General features: G+C 43.5%; 1 long non-coding RNA gene across 1 annotated transcript; it reads left to right on the top strand.

Annotated features, from left to right (window-relative positions):
* The first annotated feature begins 7218 nt into the window (after positions 1–7218).
* LOC128469668 (uncharacterized) lies at positions 7219–8660 on the top strand. The gene is made up of 2 exons (XR_008345981.1): positions 7219–7640; positions 7966–8660. It is a non-coding gene; the product is annotated as an uncharacterized LOC128469668 (long non-coding RNA).
* Positions 8661–17236: the final 8576 nt, after the last annotated feature.

The raw sequence follows: 17236 nt of genomic DNA, 5'->3' as shown, positions 1-17236 counted from the left end.
CTACTATGTAGTGCATGAAGGAGAGGAAGAAGTGTTGCAGTAAAGATAGTGGGAATGAGGAAGAAAGAGTGAACAGGACATCCAGACATTAGATGAGGACAGATCATAAATGAAAAACCATAATGCGTTTGTAACGGTTAGATGAGAGGATCCCAGGGACAGAGACTGGCACAGCAGGACACAGGAGAAAAGCTGCCTGAGTAGCCCGGTAAATATTGCGTACGACAACTGAGCAGGGTAGGGGGCAGCTGACAACGTGGAACCTGGTTCCTGGGCAGGTAAGTCCTTACAGGGTTCACACCTGTGAAAGGAAAGAACTTTGACGTGCGACAGGGAGAAAAGGGTAGAGGAGGGAGGTCTACGTGGGAGAAAAAGAATCATGGAGTTATGGAAACCACAATGCAGTACCAGAATGAAATGAAGACAAGAAGACGTGTCGCAGTAAAGATCATCAGTTTCAGGAGGAAAGAGTGAACAGGACATCCAGACATTTGAGGAGAACAAAGCATTAAGGATAAACCATAAAGGGTTCAAGCCTGGGAAGGGAAGAACTTCAACGTGGGACAGAGAAAAGAGGGTAGAGGAGGGAGGTCTACGTGGGACAAAAAGAATCTAAAATGTAGTACAAGAATGAAATGAAGACAGGAAGACATATCACAGTAAAGATCATTGGGTTCAGGAAAAGACTGAACAGGACATCCAGATACTAAAGGAGGACAGAGCATAAACGAAAAACCATAATGGGTTCAAACGTGGAAAAGGAAAACAGTTTAACGAGGGACAGAGAGATGAGTGTAGAGGAGGAAGGACAGTGCATAGATGAAAAACCATAATGAGTTCAAGCCTGGGAAGGAAGAACTTCGACGTGGGACAGAAAAAAGAGGGTAGAGGAGGGAGGTCTACGTGGGACAAAATAAAAAATGGAGTTTGGAAACCACAATGCAGTACAAGAATGCAATGAAGACAAGAAGACGTGTCGCAGTAAAGATCATCAGTTTCAGGAGGAAAGAGTGAACAGGACATCCAGACATTTGAGAAGAATAAAGCATAAAGGAAAAGCCATAAGGGGTTCAAGCCTGGGAAGGGTAGAACTTCAACGTGGGACAGAGAAAAGAGGGTAGAGGAGGGAGGTCTACGCGGGACAAAATGAAACATGTAGTTTGGAAACCACAATGCAGAAGAAGAATGAGATGAAGACGTGTCGCAGTAAAGATCTTAAAGTTCAGGAGGAAAGACTGAACAGGATATTCAGACATTTGAGGAGGACAGAGCATAAATGAAAAGTCATAATGGGTTCAAGCCTAGGAAGGGAAGAACTTCGACGTGGGACAGAGAAAAGAGGGTAGAGGAGGGAGGTCTACGCGGGACATAAAGAATCGCGGAGTTTAGAAACTGCAATCTAGTACCAGAATGAAATGAAGACAAGAAGACATGTCGCAGTAAATATCTTCAGGTTAAGGAGGGAAGACCGAACAGGATATTCAGACAATTGAGGAGGACAAAGCATAAATGAAGGACCAAAATGGTTTCAAATGTATAAAAGGAAAACAGATTAACGAGGGAGAGAGAGATGAGTGTAGAGGAGGGAGGACAGTGCATAGATGAAAAACCGTAATGGGTTGGAGCCTGGAAAGGGAAGAACTTCGACGTGGGACAGAGAAAAGAGGGTAGAGGAGGGAGGTCTATGTGGGACAAAAAGAATCATCGAGTTTAAAAACTACAATGTAGTAAAAGAATGAACTGAAGACAGGAAGACAAATCACAGTAAGGATCATCGGGTTCAGGAGAAAGACTGAACAGGACATCCAGACGCTAAAGGAGGACAGAGGATAAACGGAAAACCATAATGGGTTCAAACGTGGAAAAGGAAAACAGTTTAACAAGGGACAGAGAGATGAGTGTAGAGGAGGAAGGACAGTGCATAGATGAAAAACCATAATGAGTTCAAGCCTGGGAAGGGAAGAACTTCGATGTGGGACAGAGAAAAGAGGGTAGAGGAGGGAGGTCTACGTGGGACAAAATAAAAAATGGAGTTTGGAAACCACAATGCAGTAGAAGAATGAAATGAAGACAAGAAGACGTGTCGCAGTAAATATCTTCAGGTTAAGGAGGGAAGACTGAACAGGATGTTCAGACAATTGAGGAGGACAAAGCATAAATGAAGGACCAAAATGGTTTCAAATGTATAAAAGGAAAACAGATTAAAGAGGGACAGAGGGATGAGTGTAGAGGAGGGAGGACAGTGCATAGATGAAAAACCGTAATGGATTGGAGCCTGGGAAGGGAAGAACTTCGATGTGGGACAAAGAAAAGAGGGTAGAGGAGGGAGGTCTATGTGGGACAAAAAGAATCATCGAGTTTAAAAACTACAATGTAGTAAAAGAATGAACTGAAGACAGGAAGACAAATCACAGTAAAGATCATCGGGTTCAGGAGAAAGACTGAACAGGACATCCAGACGCTAAAGGAGGACAGAGGATAAATGAAAAACCATAATGGGTTCAAACGTGGAAAAAGGAAAACAGTTTAACGAGGGACAGACAGATGAGTGTAGAGGAGGGAGGACAGTGCATAGATGAAAAACCATAATGAGTTCAAGCCTGGGAAGGGAAGAAATTCGACGTGGGACCGAGAAAAGAGGGTAGAGGAGGGAGGTCTACGTGGGACAAAAAGAATCTACAATGTAGTACAAGAATGAAATGAAGACAGGAAGACATATCACAGTAAAGATCATCGGGTTCAGGAGAAAGACTGAACAAGACATCCAGACACTAAAGAAAGAAAGAGCATAAATGAAAAACCATAATGGGTTCAAACGTGGAAAAGGAAAACAGTTTAATGAGGGACAGAGAGATGAGTGTAGAGGAGGGAGGACAGTGCATAGATGAAAAACCATAATGAGTTGGAGCCTGGGAAGGGAAGAACTTCGACGTGGGACAGAGAAAAGAGGGTAGAGGAGGCAGGTCTACGTGGGACAAAAAGAATCTACAATGTAGTACAAGAATGAAATGAAGACAGGAAGACATATCACAGTAAAGATCATCGGGTTCAGGAGAAAGACTGAACAAGACATCCAGACACTAAAGAAAGAAAGAGCATAAATGAAAAACCATAATGGGTTCAAACGTGGAAAAGGAAAACAGTTTAATGAGGGACAGAGAGATGAGTGTAGAGGAGGGAGGACAGTGCATAGATGAAAAACCATAATGAGTTGGAGCCTGGGAAGGGAAGAACTTCGACGTGGGACAGAGAAAAGAGGGTAGAGGAGGCAGGTCTACGTGGGACAAAAAGAATCATCGAGTTTAAAAAGTAAAATGTAGTAAAAGAATGAAATGAAGACAGGAAGACAAATCACAGTAAAGATCATCGGGTTCAGGAGAAACAATGAACAGGACATCCAGACGCAGGACAGGACAGAGCATAAACGAAAAATCATAATGGGTTCAAACGAGTAAAAGGAAAACAGTTTAACGAGGGACAGAGAGAAGAGGGTAGAGGAGGGAGGCCTACGTGGGACAAAAAAACTACGGAATTTACAAACTACTATGTAGTGCATGAAGGAGAGGAAGAAGTGTTGCAGTAAAGATAGTCGGAATGAGGAAGAAAGAGTGAACAGGACATCCAGACATTAGATGAGGACAGATCATAAATGAAAAACCATAATGAGTTTGTAACGGTTAGATGAGAGGATCCCAGGGACAGAGACTGGCACAGCAGGACACAGGAGAAAAGCTGGCTGAGTAGCCCAGTAAATATTGCGTACGACAACTGAGCAGGGTAGGGGGCAGCCGACGACGTAGAACCTGGTTCCTGGACAGGTAAGTCCTTACAGGGTTCACACCTGTGAAAGGAAAGAACTTTGACGTGCGACAGGGAGAAAAGGGTAGAGGAGGGAGGTCTACGCGGGACAAAAAGAATCATGGAGTTTGGAAACCACAATGCAGTACAAGAATGAAATGAAGACAAGAAGACGTGTCGCAGTAAATATCATCAGTTTCAGGAGGAAAGAGTGAACAGGACATCCAGACATTTGAGGAGAACAAAGCATAAAGGAAAAGCCATAAGGGGTTCAAGCCTGTGAAGGGAAGAACTTCAACGTGGGACAGAGAAAAGAGGGTAGAGGAGGGAGGTCTACGCGGGACAAAATGAAACATGGAGTTTGGAAACCACAATGCAGTAGAAGAATGAAATGAAGACAAGAAGACGTGTCGCAGTAAAAATCTTCAAGTTCAGGAGGAAAGACTGAACAGGATATTCAGACATTTGAGGAGGACAGAGCATAAATGAAAAGCCATAATGGCTTCAAGCCTAGGAAGGGAAGAACTTCGACGTGGGACAGAGAAAAGAGGTTAGAGGAGGGAGGTCTACGCGGGACATAAAGAATCGTGGAGTTTAGAATCTGCAATGTAGTACAAGAATGAAATGAAGTCAAGAAGTCGTTTTCCAATAAAGATCTTCAGATTGAGGGGGAAATACTGAATAGGATATCCAGACACTAGAGCAGGCCATAGCATAAATGAAAAGCCATAATGGGTTCAAGACTGACGAAGAAATTCGACGTGGGACAGAGAGAAGAGGGTAGAGGAGGGAAGTCTACGCAGGACAAAAAGAAACATGGAGTTTAGAAATCACAATGCAGTAGAAGAATAAAATCAAGACAGGAAGACATGTCGCAGTAAAGATAGAAAGGATCAAGAGGAAAGACTGAAGAGGACATCCAGACATTAAACGAAGACAGGGCATAAATAGAAAATCGTAATGAGTTCAAGCATTGAAAAGGAAAAAAGTTTGATGAGGGACCAGTATTGTACCTAGCGGGGGGGGGAGCAGTCCGCACGAGTGCCGCTCATCAGAGGGGTGCCACCATGCCTGCACCCCTCCAGAGACGGACAGTAATGTCCGTTTCTAGAGGAGCAGGCTGGTTTGGGGAGATCTGCATTATTGTCAATGTCTGACTCAATGTATAGTGATAGGGATTACGCTGTACCAACGTCAATATTTGCCTCAGTATATAACAATAGCAGTTATGCAGTACCACCGTCAATTTTTGCACTAGTATAAAATTATAACAGTTATGCTGTACCACCGTTAATGTTTGCCTCAGTATATAATGATAGCAGTAATGCTGTACCACTGTCAATGTCTGCCTCAGAATATCGTGATAGGTGTTATGCTGTACCCCCGTCAATGTCTGCTTCAGTATATCATGATAACAGTTATATTGTACCCCCTTCAATGTTTGCCTAATGATACAAACTATGCAGTTGTAAAGAGTGTGGGGGGGGCTCATACCGGATTCGCCCCAGGTGCCAAATATTCTAGGTATGCCCCTGTGAGGGACAGAGAGAAGGAGTTAGAGGAGGGAGGCCTACATGGGACAAAATAATATAGAATTTAGAAACTAGAATGTACTACAAGGAGGGGAAGAAGACAAGAAGAAAGGTCACAGTAAAGATAGTCAGGATCAGGAGGAAAGACTCAATAGGACATCCAGACATTAGAGGAGGACAGAGCATAAGTGAAAAGCCATAATGGGTTCAAAGCCTGGAAAAGGAAAAAAGTTTGATGAGGGACAGAGAGAAGAGGGTAGAGGAGGGAGGCCTACATTGGACAAAAAAAACTACGGAATTTACAAACTACTATGTAGTGCATGAAGGAGAGGAAGAAGTGTTGCAGTAAAGATAGTGGGAATGAGGAAGAAAGAGTGAACAGGACATCCAGACATTAGATGAGGACAGATCATAAATGAAAAACCATAATGCGTTTGTAACGGTTAGATGAGAGGATCCCAGGGACAGAGACTGGCACAGCAGGACACAGGAGAAAAGCTGCCTGAGTAGCCCGGTAAATATTGCGTACGACAACTGAGCAGGGTAGGGGGCAGCTGACAACGTGGAACCTGGTTCCTGGGCAGGTAAGTCCTTACAGGGTTCACACCTGTGAAAGGAAAGAACTTTGACGTGCGACAGGGAGAAAAGGGTAGAGGAGGGAGGTCTACGTGGGAGAAAAAGAATCATGGAGTTATGGAAACCACAATGCAGTACCAGAATGAAATGAAGACAAGAAGACGTGTCGCAGTAAAGATCATCAGTTTCAGGAGGAAAGAGTGAACAGGACATCCAGACATTTGAGGAGAACAAAGCATTAAGGAAAAACCATAAAGGGTTCAAGCCTGGGAAGGGAAGAACTTCAACGTGGGACAGAGAAAAGAGGGTAGAGGAGGGAGGTCTACGTGGGACAAAAAGAATCTAAAATGTAGTACAAGAATGAAATGAAGACAGGAAGACATATCACAGTAAAGATCATTGGGTTCAGGAAAAGACTGAACAGGACATCCAGATACTAAAGGAGGACAGAGCATAAACGAAAAACCATAATGGGTTCAAACGTGGAAAAGGAAAACAGTTTAACGAGGGACAGAGAGATGAGTGTAGAGGAGGAAGGACAGTGCATAGATGAAAAACCATAATGAGTTCAAGCCTGGGAAGGAAGAACTTCGACGTGGGACAGAAAAAAGAGGGTAGAGGAGGGAGGTCTACGTGGGACAAAATAAAAAATGGAGTTTGGAAACCACAATGCAGTACAAGAATGCAATGAAGACAAGAAGACGTGTCGCAGTAAAGATCATCAGTTTCAGGAGGAAAGAGTGAACAGGACATCCAGACATTTGAGAAGAACAAAGCATAAAGGAAAAGCCATAAGGGGTTCAAGCCTGGGAAGGGTAGAACTTCAACGTGGGACAGAGAAAAGAGGGTAGAGGAGGGAGGTCTACGCGGGACAAAATGAAACATGTAGTTTGGAAACCACAATGCAGAAGAAGAATGAGATGAAGACTTGTCGCAGTAAAGATCTTAAAGTTCAGGAGGAAAGACTGAACAGGATATTCAGACATTTGAGGAGGACAGAGCATAAATGAAAAGTCATAATGGGTTCAAGCCTAGGAAGGGAAGAACTTCGACGTGGGACAGAGAAAAGAGGGTAGAGGAGGGAGGTCTACGCGGGACATAAAGAATCGCGGAGTTTAGAAACTGCAATCTAGTACCAGAATGAAATGAAGACAAGAAGACATGTCGCAGTAAATATCTTCAGGTTAAGGAGGGAAGACCGAACAGGATATTCAGACAATTGAGGAGGACAAAGCATAAATGAAGGACCAAAATGGTTTCAAATGTATAAAAGGAAAACAGATTAACGAGGGAGAGAGAGATGAGTGTAGAGGAGGGAGGACAGTGCATAGATGAAAAACCGTAATGGGTTGGAGCCTGGAAAGGGAAGAACTTCGACGTGGGACAGAGAAAAGAGGGTAGAGGAGGGAGGTCTATGTGGGACAAAAAGAATCATCGAGTTTAAAAACTACAATGTAGTAAAAGAATGAACTGAAGACAGGAAGACAAATCACAGTAAGGATCATCGGGTTCAGGAGAAAGACTGAACAGGACATCCAGACGCTAAAGGAGGACAGAGGATAAACGGAAAACCATAATGGGTTCAAACGTGGAAAAGGAAAACAGTTTAACAAGGGACAGAGAGATGAGTGTAGAGGAGGAAGGACAGTGCATAGATGAAAAACCATAATGAGTTCAAGCCTGGGAAGGGAAGAACTTCGATGTGGGACAGAGAAAAGAGGGTAGAGGAGGGAGGTCTACGTGGGACAAAATAAAAAATGGAGTTTGGAAACCACAATGCAGTAGAAGAATGAAATGAAGACAAGAAGACGTGTCGTAGTAAATATCTTCAGGTTAAGGAGGGAAGACTGAACAGGATATTCAGACAATTGAGGAGGACAAAGCATAAATGAAGGACCAAAATGGTTTCAAATGTATAAAAGGAAAACAGATTAAAGAGGGACAGAGGGATGAGTGTAGAGGAGGGAGGACAGTGCATAGATGAAAAACCGTAATGGATTGGAGCCTGGGAAGGGAAGAACTTCGACGTGGGACAAAGAAAAGAGGGTAGAGGAGGGAGGTCTATGTGGGACAAAAAGAATCATCGAGTTTAAAAACTACAATGTAGTAAAAGAATGAACTGAAGACAGGAAGACAAATCACAGTAAAGATCATCGGGTTCAGGAGAAAGACTGAACAGGACATCCAGACGCTAAAGGAGGACAGAGGATAAATGAAAAACCATAATGGGTTCAAACGTGGAAAAAGGAAAACAGTTTAACGAGGGACAGACAGATGAGTGTAGAGGAGGGAGGACAGTGCATAGATGAAAAACCATAATGGGTTCAAGCCTGGGAAGGGAAGAAATTCGACGTGGGACCGAGAAAAGAGGGTAGAGGAGGGAGGTCTACGTGGGACAAAAAGAATCTACAATGTAGTACAAGAATGAAATGAAGACAGGAAGACATATCACAGTAAAGATCATCGGGTTCAGGAGAAAGACTGAACAAGACATCCAGACACTAAAGAAAGAAAGAGCATAAATGAAAAACCATAATGGGTTCAAACGTGGAAAAGGAAAACAGTTTAATGAGGGACAGAGAGATGAGTGTAGAGGAGGGAGGACAGTGCATAGATGAAAAACCATAATGAGTTGGAGCCTGGGAAGGGAAGAACTTCGACGTGGGACAGAGATAAGAGGGTAGAGGAGGCAGGTCTACGTGGGACAAAAAGAATCATCGAGTTTAAAAAGTAAAATGTAGTAAAAGAATGAAATGAAGACAGGAAGACAAATCACAGTAAAGATCATCGGGTTCAGGAGAAACAATGAACAGGACATCCAGACGCAGGACAGGACAGAGCATAAACGAAAAATCATAATGGGTTCAAACGAGTAAAAGGAAAACAGTTTAACGAGGGACAGAGAGAAGAGGGTAGAGGAGGGAGGCCTACGTGGGACAAAAAAACTACGGAATTTACAAACTACTATGTAGTGCATGAAGGAGAGGAAGAAGTGTTGCAGTAAAGATAGTCGGAATGAGGAAGAAAGAGTGAACAGGACATCCAGACATTAGATGAGGACAGATCATAAATGAAAAACCATAATGAGTTTGTAACGGTTAGATGAGAGGATCCCAGGGACAGAGACTGGCACAGCAGGACACAGGAGAAAAGCTGGCTGAGTAGCCCAGTAAATATTGCGTACGACAACTGAGCAGGGTAGGGGGCAGCCGACGACGTAGAAAGTGGTTCCTGGACAGGTAAGTCCTTACAGGGTTCACACCTGTGAAAGGAAAGAACTTTGACGTGGGACAGGGAGAAAAGGGTAGAGGAGGGAGGTCTACGCGGGACAAAAAGAATCATGGAGTTTGGAAACCACAATGCAGTACAAGAATGAAATGAAGACAAGAAGACGTGTCGCAGTAAAGATCATCAGTTTCAGGAGGAAAGAGTGAACAGGACATCCAGACATTTGAGGAGAACAAAGCATAAAGGAAAAGCCATAAGGGGTTCAAGCCTGTGAAGGGAAGAACTTCAACGTGGGACAGAGAAAAGAGGGTAGAGGAGGGAGGTCTACGCGGGACAAAATGAAACATGGAGTTTGGAAACCACAATGCAGTAGAAGAATGAAATGAAGACAAGAAGACGTGTCGCAGTAAAAATCTTCAAGTTCAGGAGGAAAGACTGAACAGGATATTCAGACATTTGAGGAGGACAGAGCATACATGAAAAGCCATAATGGCTTCAAGCCTAGGAAGGGAAGAACTTCGACGTGGGACAGAGAAAAGAGGTTAGAGGAGGGAGGTCTACGCGGGACATAAAGAATCGTGGAGTTTAGAATCTGCAATGTAGTACAAGAATGAAATGAAGTCAAGAAGTCGTTTTCCAATAAAGATCTTCAGATTGAGGGGGAAATACTGAATAGGATATCCAGACACTAGAGCAGGCCATAGCATAAATGAAAAGCCATAATGGGTTCAAGACTGACGAAGAAATTCAACGTGGGACAGAGAGAAGAGGGTAGAGGAGGGAAGTCTACGCAGGACAAAAAGAAACATGGAGTTTAGAAATCACAATGCAGTAGAAGAATAAAATCAAGACAGGAAGACATGTCGCAGTAAAGATAGAAAGGATCAAGAGGAAAGACTGAAGAGGACATCCAGACATTAAACGAAGACAGGGCATAAATAGAAAATCGTAATGGGTTCAAGCATTGAAAAGGAAAAAAGTTTGATGAGGGACCAGTATTGTACCTAGCGGGGGGGGGGGGAGCAGTCCGCACGAGTGCCGCTCATCAGAGGGGTGCCACCATGCCTGCACCCCTCCAGAGACGGACAGTAATGTCCGTTTCTAGAGGAGCAGGCTGGTTTGGGGAGATCTGCATTATTGTCAATGTCTGACTCAATGTATAGTGATAGGGATTACGCTGTACCAACGTCAATATTTGCCTCAGTATATAACAATAGCAGTTATGCAGTACCACCGTCAATTTTTGCACTAGTATAAAATGATAACAGTTATGCTGTACCACCGTTAATGTTTGCCTCAGTATATAATGATAGCAGTAATGCTGTACCACTGTCAATGTCTGCCTCAGAATATCGTGATAGGTGTTATGCTGTACCCCCGTCAATGTCTGCTTCAGTATATCATGATAACAGTTATATTGTACCCCCTTCAATGTTTGCCTAATGATACAAACTATGCAGTTGTAAAGAGTGTGGGGGGGGGCTCATACCGGATTCGCCCCAGGTGCCAAATATTCTAGGTATGCCCCTGTGAGGGACAGAGAGAAGGAGTTAGAGGAGGGAGGCCTACATGGGACAAAATAATATAGAATTTAGAAACTAGAATGTACTACAAGGAGGGGAAGAAGACAAGAAGAAAGGTCACAGTAAAGATAGTCAGGATCAGGAGAAAAGACTCAATAGGACATCCAGACATTAGAGGAGGACAGAGCATAAGTGAAAAGCCATAATGGGTTCAAAGCCTGGAAAAGGAAAAAAGTTTGATGAGGGACAGAGAGAAGAGGGTAGAGGAGGGAGGCCTACATTGGACAAAAAAAACTACGGAATTTACAAACTACTATGTAGTGCATGAAGGAGAGGAAGAAGTGTTGCAGTAAAGATAGTGGGAATGAGGAAGAAAGAGTGAACAGGACATCCAGACATTAGATGAGGACAGATCATAAATGAAAAACCATAATGCGTTTGTAACGGTTAGATGAGAGGATCCCAGGGACAGAGACTGGCACAGCAGGACACAGGAGAAAAGCTGCCTGAGTAGCCCGGTAAATATTGCGTACGACAACTGAGCAGGGTAGGGGGCAGCTGACAACGTGGAACCTGGTTCCTGGGCAGGTAAGTCCTTACAGGGTTCACACCTGTGAAAGGAAAGAACTTTGACGTGCGACAGGGAGAAAAGGGTAGAGGAGGGAGGTCTACGTGGGAGAAAAAGAATCATGGAGTTATGGAAACCACAATGCAGTACCAGAATGAAATGAAGACAAGAAGACGTGTCGCAGTAAAGATCATCAGTTTCAGGAGGAAAGAGTGAACAGGACATCCAGACATTTGAGGAGAACAAAGCATTAAGGATAAACCATAAAGGGTTCAAGCCTGGGAAGGGAAGAACTTCAACGTGGGACAGAGAAAAGAGGGTAGAGGAGGGAGGTCTACGTGGGACAAAAAGAATCTAAAATGTAGTACAAGAATGAAATGAAGACAGGAAGACATATCACAGTAAAGATCATTGGGTTCAGGAAAAGACTGAACAGGACATCCAGATACTAAAGGAGGACAGAGCATAAACGAAAAACCATAATGGGTTCAAACGTGGAAAAGGAAAACAGTTTAACGAGGGACAGAGAGATGAGTGTAGAGGAGGAAGGACAGTGCATAGATGAAAAACCATAATGAGTTCAAGCCTGGGAAGGAAGAACTTCGACGTGGGACAGAAAAAAGAGGGTAGAGGAGGGAGGTCTACGTGGGACAAAATAAAAAATGGAGTTTGGAAACCACAATGCAGTACAAGAATGCAATGAAGACAAGAAGACGTGTCGCAGTAAAGATCATCAGTTTCAGGAGGAAAGAGTGAACAGGACATCCAGACATTTGAGAAGAATAAAGCATAAAGGAAAAGCCATAAGGGGTTCAAGCCTGGGAAGGGTAGAACTTCAACGTGGGACAGAGAAAAGAGGGTAGAGGAGGGAGGTCTACGCGGGACAAAATGAAACATGTAGTTTGGAAACCACAATGCAGAAGAAGAATGAGATGAAGACGTGTCGCAGTAAAGATCTTAAAGTTCAGGAGGAAAGACTGAACAGGATATTCAGACATTTGAGGAGGACAGAGCATAAATGAAAAGTCATAATGGGTTCAAGCCTAGGAAGGGAAGAACTTCGACGTGGGACAGAGAAAAGAGGGTAGAGGAGGGAGGTCTACGCGGGACATAAAGAATCGCGGAGTTTAGAAACTGCAATCTAGTACCAGAATGAAATGAAGACAAGAAGACATGTCGCAGTAAATATCTTCAGGTTAAGGAGGGAAGACCGAACAGGATATTCAGACAATTGAGGAGGACAAAGCATAAATGAAGGACCAAAATGGTTTCAAATGTATAAAAGGAAAACAGATTAACGAGGGAGAGAGAGATGAGTGTAGAGGAGGGAGGACAGTGCATAGATGAAAAACCGTAATGGGTTGGAGCCTGGAAAGGGAAGAACTTCGACGTGGGACAGAGAAAAGAGGGTAGAGGAGGGAGGTCTATGTGGGACAAAAAGAATCATCGAGTTTAAAAACTACAATGTAGTAAAAGAATGAACTGAAGACAGGAAGACAAATCACAGTAAGGATCATCGGGTTCAGGAGAAAGACTGAACAGGACATCCAGACGCTAAAGGAGGACAGAGGATAAACGGAAAACCATAATGGGTTCAAACGTGGAAAAGGAAAACAGTTTAACAAGGGACAGAGAGATGAGTGTAGAGGAGGAAGGACAGTGCATAGATGAAAAACCATAATGAGTTCAAGCCTGGGAAGGGAAGAACTTCGATGTGGGACAGAGAAAAGAGGGTAGAGGAGGGAGGTCTACGTGGGACAAAATAAAAAATGGAGTTTGGAAACCACAATGCAGTAGAAGAATGAAATGAAGACAAGAAGACGTGTCGCAGTAAATATCTTCAGGTTAAGGAGGGAAGACTGAACAGGATGTTCAGACAATTGAGGAGGACAAAGCATAAATGAAGGACCAAAATGGTTTCAAATGTATAAAAGGAAAACAGATTAAAGAGGGACAGAGGGATGAGTGTAGAGGAGGGAGGACAGTGCATAGATGAAAAACCGTAATGGATTGGAGCCTGGGAAGGGAAGAACTTCGATGTGGGACAAAGAAAAGAGGGTAGAGGAGGGAGGTCTATGTGGGACAAAAAGAATCATCGAGTTTAAAAACTACAATGTAGTAAAAGAATGAACTGAAGACAGGAAGACAAATCACAGTAAAGATCATCGGGTTCAGGAGAAAGACTGAACAGGACATCCAGACGCTAAAGGAGGACAGAGGATAAATGAAAAACCATAATGGGTTCAAACGTGGAAAAAGGAAAACAGTTTAACGAGGGACAGACAGATGAGTGTAGAGGAGGGAGGACAGTGCATAGATGAAAAACCATAATGAGTTCAAGCCTGGGAAGGGAAGAAATTCGACGTGGGACCGAGAAAAGAGGGTAGAGGAGGGAGGTCTACGTGGGACAAAAAGAATCTACAATGTAGTACAAGAATGAAATGAAGACAGGAAGACATATCACAGTAAAGATCATCGGGTTCAGGAGAAAGACTGAACAAGACATCCAGACACTAAAGAAAGAAAGAGCATAAATGAAAAACCATAATGGGTTCAAACGTGGAAAAGGAAAACAGTTTAATGAGGGACAGAGAGATGAGTGTAGAGGAGGGAGGACAGTGCATAGATGAAAAACCATAATGAGTTGGAGCCTGGGAAGGGAAGAACTTCGACGTGGGACAGAGAAAAGAGGGTAGAGGAGGCAGGTCTACGTGGGACAAAAAGAATCTACAATGTAGTACAAGAATGAAATGAAGACAGGAAGACATATCACAGTAAAGATCATCGGGTTCAGGAGAAAGACTGAACAAGACATCCAGACACTAAAGAAAGAAAGAGCATAAATGAAAAACCATAATGGGTTCAAACGTGGAAAAGGAAAACAGTTTAATGAGGGACAGAGAGATGAGTGTAGAGGAGGGAGGACAGTGCATAGATGAAAAACCATAATGAGTTGGAGCCTGGGAAGGGAAGAACTTCGACGTGGGACAGAGAAAAGAGGGTAGAGGAGGCAGGTCTACGTGGGACAAAAAGAATCATCGAGTTTAAAAAGTAAAATGTAGTAAAAGAATGAAATGAAGACAGGAAGACAAATCACAGTAAAGATCATCGGGTTCAGGAGAAACAATGAACAGGACATCCAGACGCAGGACAGGACAGAGCATAAACGAAAAATCATAATGGGTTCAAACGAGTAAAAGGAAAACAGTTTAACGAGGGACAGAGAGAAGAGGGTAGAGGAGGGAGGCCTACGTGGGACAAAAAAACTACGGAATTTACAAACTACTATGTAGTGCATGAAGGAGAGGAAGAAGTGTTGCAGTAAAGATAGTCGGAATGAGGAAGAAAGAGTGAACAGGACATCCAGACATTAGATGAGGACAGATCATAAATGAAAAACCATAATGAGTTTGTAACGGTTAGATGAGAGGATCCCAGGGACAGAGACTGGCACAGCAGGACACAGGAGAAAAGCTGGCTGAGTAGCCCAGTAAATATTGCGTACGACAACTGAGCAGGGTAGGGGGCAGCCGACGACGTAGAACCTGGTTCCTGGACAGGTAAGTCCTTACAGGGTTCACACCTGTGAAAGGAAAGAACTTTGACGTGCGACAGGGAGAAAAGGGTAGAGGAGGGAGGTCTACGCGGGACAAAAAGAATCATGGAGTTTGGAAACCACAATGCAGTACAAGAATGAAATGAAGACAAGAAGACGTGTCGCAGTAAATATCATCAGTTTCAGGAGGAAAGAGTGAACAGGACATCCAGACATTTGAGGAGAACAAAGCATAAAGGAAAAGCCATAAGGGGTTCAAGCCTGTGAAGGGAAGAACTTCAACGTGGGACAGAGAAAAGAGGGTAGAGGAGGGAGGTCTACGCGGGACAAAATGAAACATGGAGTTTGGAAACCACAATGCAGTAGAAGAATGAAATGAAGACAAGAAGACGTGTCGCAGTAAAAATCTTCAAGTTCAGGAGGAAAGACTGAACAGGATATTCAGACATTTGAGGAGGACAGAGCATAAATGAAAAGCCATAATGGCTTCAAGCCTAGGAAGGGAAGAACTTCGACGTGGGACAGAGAAAAGAGGTTAGAGGAGGGAGGTCTACGCGGGACATAAAGAATCGTGGAGTTTAGAATCTGCAATGTAGTACAAGAATGAAATGAAGTCAAGAAGTCGTTTTCCAATAAAGATCTTCAGATTGAGGGGGAAATACTGAATAGGATATCCAGACACTAGAGCAGGCCATAGCATAAATGAAAAGCCATAATGGGTTCAAGACTGACGAAGAAATTCGACGTGGGACAGAGAGAAGAGGGTAGAGGAGGGAAGTCTACGCAGGACAAAAAGAAACATGGAGTTTAGAAATCACAATGCAGTAGAAGAATAAAATCAAGACAGGAAGACATGTCGCAGTAAAGATAGAAAGGATCAAGAGGAAAGACTGAAGAGGACATCCAGACATTAAACGAAGACAGGGCATAAATAGAAAATCGTAATGAGTTCAAGCATTGAAAAGGAAAAAAGTTTGATGAGGGACCAGTATTGTACCTAGCGGGGGGGGGAGCAGTCCGCACGAGTGCCGCTCATCAGAGGGGTGCCACCATGCCTGCACCCCTCCAGAGACGGACAGTAATGTCCGTTTCTAGAGGAGCAGGCTGGTTTGGGGAGATCTGCATTATTGTCAATGTCTGACTCAATGTATAGTGATAGGGATTACGCTGTACCAACGTCAATATTTGCCTCAGTATATAACAATAGCAGTTATGCAGTACCACCGTCAATTTTTGCACTAGTATAAAATGATAACAGTTATGCTGTACCACCGTTAATGTTTGCCTCAGTATATAATGATAGCAGTAATGCTGTACCACTGTCAATGTCTGCCTCAGAATATCGTGATAGGTGTTATGCTGTACCCCCGTCAATGTCTGCTTCAGTATATCATGATAACAGTTATATTGTACCCCCTTCAATGTTTGCCTAATGATACAAACTATGCAGTTGTAAAGAGTGTGGGGGGGGCTCATACCGGATTCGCCCCAGGTGCCAAATATTCTAGGTATGCCCCTGTGAGGGACAGAGAGAAGGAGTTAGAGGAGGGAGGCCTACATGGGACAAAATAATATAGAATTTAGAAACTAGAATGTACTACAAGGAGGGGAAGAAGACAAGAAGAAAGGTCACAGTAAAGATAGTCAGGATCAGGAGGAAAGACTCAATAGGACATCCAGACATTAGAGGAGGACAGAGCATAAGTGAAAAGCCATAATGGGTTCAAAGCCTGGAAAAGGAAAAAAGTTTGATGAGGGACAGAGAGAAGAGGGTAGAGGAGGGAGGCCTACATTGGACAAAAAAAACTACGGAATTTACAAACTACTATGTAGTGCATGAAGGAGAGGAAGAAGTGTTGCAGTAAAGATAGTGGGAATGAGGAAGAAAGAGTGAACAGGACATCCAGACATTAGATGAGGACAGATCATAAATGAAAAACCATAATGCGTTTGTAACGGTTAGATGAGAGGATCCCAGGGACAGAGACTGGCACAGCAGGACACAGGAGAAAAGCTGCCTGAGTAGCCCGGTAAATATTGCGTACGACAACTGAGCAGGGTAGGGGGCAGCTGACAACGTGGAACCTGGTTCCTGGGCAGGTAAGTCCTTACAGGGTTCACACCTGTGAAAGGAAAGAACTTTGACGTGCGACAGGGAGAAAAGGGTAGAGGAGGGAGGTCTACGTGGGAGAAAAAGAATCATGGAGTTATGGAAACCACAATGCAGTACCAGAATGAAATGAAGACAAGAAGACGTGTCGCAGTAAAGATCATCAGTTTCAGGAGGAAAGAGTGAACAGGACATCCAGACATTTGAGGAGAACAAAGCATTAAGGAAAAACCATAAAGGGTTCAAGCCTGGGAAGGGAAGAACTTCAACGTGGGACAGAGAAAAGAGGGTAGAGGAGGGAGGTCTACGTGGGACAAAAAGAATCTAAAATGTAGTACAAGAATG

This window comes from Spea bombifrons, chromosome 12, assembly GCF_027358695.1.
Source record: "Spea bombifrons isolate aSpeBom1 chromosome 12, aSpeBom1.2.pri, whole genome shotgun sequence".
In the NCBI taxonomy this organism is placed as follows: domain Eukaryota; kingdom Metazoa; phylum Chordata; class Amphibia; order Anura; family Pelobatidae; genus Spea; species Spea bombifrons.
Note: the sequence above shows the minus strand (reverse complement) of the source record. Positions and strands in the feature narration are given on the sequence as shown.